The 2324-nt window shown below is 32.3% G+C and overlaps 1 non-coding gene across 1 annotated transcript; it reads left to right on the top strand.

Annotated features, from left to right (window-relative positions):
- Nucleotides 1–1949: 1949 nt before the first annotated feature.
- Trnar-acg (transfer RNA arginine (anticodon ACG)) lies at nucleotides 1950–2022 on the top strand. Its single transcript has one exon. It is a non-coding gene; the product is annotated as a tRNA-Arg (tRNA).
- The last annotated feature ends 302 nt before the right edge of the window (nucleotides 2023–2324 follow it).

Genomic DNA, 2324 nt, shown 5'->3' with positions numbered 1-2324 from the left:
TTAAAAACATTCAATAAGAATAACTGTTTAATTTAAACTGTATCTCTCATGGTTGACGGTAGCCGAATGGTCCAGTTACTTGCTGATGAAGCCAGACATGACTTCTATTGCCGGGGTTCGAATCTCTACATTCACCGATGAAATAATGAAACACTAGTGTCTGTAGGTAAGGTATTTAATAATTATAGTAAATCTATAATATAAAGCTGAGCGTCTGTGTGTGTGTGTGTCTGGGCACGAATAGGCTCCTATATGGTTGACTATTATAGAAAACTGATTACATATAATGATAGAAGATGTATCGAGACACAGGAATGGGTATTTTGATCTGGCATAATGATGATTCATTAAAATTGTGGGGTCTGCGTACGCGCCTGGTCCACAAAAAATGGAAATAAAAAATTAAAAAAAAAAAAAAAAACGTTTACAAGTGTTTTTGATATGGATGTACATAATAATACTTTGATAATTATGTTTTAACTTAAATAGGGATGGTATAATAAAATTGTTGGGTCTGCGTTCGCGCCTGACCTCCATAGAATGGAAGTAGGCACACACTTTAATAAAGACTTTTCATATCTATCTGCTTAAGTATACTTTGATAATTATGTTTCAGTTTGAAGAAATATGGTATAATAAAATTATGGGGTGTTCGTTCGCGCCTGACCCCCATAGAATGGAAATATGTCACAAAGTTTAACAAGTTTTTTTTTAAAATATAGATCCACAGAATATTGTGATAAGTGCTTCAGTGTGAACAGGTATGGTATAATAAATTATGGGGTTTATCTATTTTATTTTTACTTTCATAATATTTTGCTTTGGTTTTGATACCCCCAAATTCGAAGCAATCTCTTTACAAACCTTCCGTTTCATAACCTATCATACTTTCATAAATCAGAGTCCATTTTCTGTAGGCTGTTTTTGAACCCAGTCAACGACGGGTACTTTTGCTAGTAATATATATATATATATATATATATATATATATATATATATATATATATATATATATATATATAGATTTGGGTTCTTAGTAGTTTTAAATCTACACTCCTTGTTGAAAAGAAGTAGTTATATTCCACAGTCAAGCTTCGTTGCAGTTTTCTTGATCTGTGTTATCTAATAGACGTTATTGTGTGTGGTGCAGGGGCTCGGGTAGCGAAGTACTTGCCTTTCTTTTAAGTGACTTGAGTTTTTAATCCCGAGTTCACATATGCTTAATTGGTGAGCCTAAATAAAGTCGAAGCGGTAAAATTGATTTCATGGTTTTCTAAATGATATTTAGATCTAGCTCCGTAACGATTCGTACGGGACCCACCTCTATACACTTGTTTCTGATAAAATATTATTCAAGTTCCAATTTAAAAAAAACCCCTAAAATCTGCAACATTGATCAACATTTCACATCTTTAGTATCTTGAAATTATTTAGTCACTCAATTACAAGAACAACAACTACAAGCATAGCAACTTATTATGTAATCAAAACTTTATCTTCTCACAGACGAAACACAGAAACGATCAACTAATACACTCGTGTAATACTTTTATAATAAAAACATCTCTGCTTAATTCAGAAATTTCAAATGTTGGCTCTATTAAAGAAAACCCAGAACGTTAACGATTTAATTTTCATAAATTGTTTGTATCTATACTATTAATTAAATTCTAAATGTTTATTTATTTATGTGTGTGTATATATACCAATAAAACTTTCGAACGAATGCAACAAATTGAAAAATTCTTTTTTTCCTTGAAAGGTGTGTGTCGCTAGATTGTTTTTATCTATACATGGTTCGTAATGAACAACGTTGAGTAACACAAAAGGACCGAAATAAGGTTTTTTTTGGCCGTTTCGTGAAATTGTCGAAAAAGTTATCTGCCCATGTCAATGGAAGTTAGCACTGTCTGTATACAGTCGCGGCAACATTTTTTGGCATACCGACAGGACTTGTAGCGCAATGGATAAAGCGTCTGACTACGGATCAGAAGATTCCAGGTTCGAGTCCTGGCAAGTTCGTAATAATTGTAACCATCATTTTATCAAACGTTTACTCATTATCCTTAAACTTAGGGTATTTTTGATTTTTCAGTGATTTTGTTTTGTGCATATGAGAATTTCCCATACTCCGAGTTCACAAAGTAAACGTTAATGGAAAGACGAAGCTGAGTGCACTGAATTTTGGCGCAGCTGCTAGCAATTAATGTTAATGAGAAATTATGCACGTATTTAGAGAATACTTAAAATGGATGTCTAAAAAATTTAAAAATTTAATCACACTTTGAATGACGATAACACCTTTATTTATGAACATAGAGTAA

This window comes from Euprymna scolopes, chromosome 5 (assembly GCF_053919585.1).
Source record: "Euprymna scolopes isolate OS-2025 chromosome 5, ASM5391958v1, whole genome shotgun sequence".
Classification (NCBI taxonomy): domain Eukaryota; kingdom Metazoa; phylum Mollusca; class Cephalopoda; order Sepiida; family Sepiolidae; genus Euprymna; species Euprymna scolopes.
This window is presented reverse-complemented; position numbering and strand designations above follow the sequence as displayed.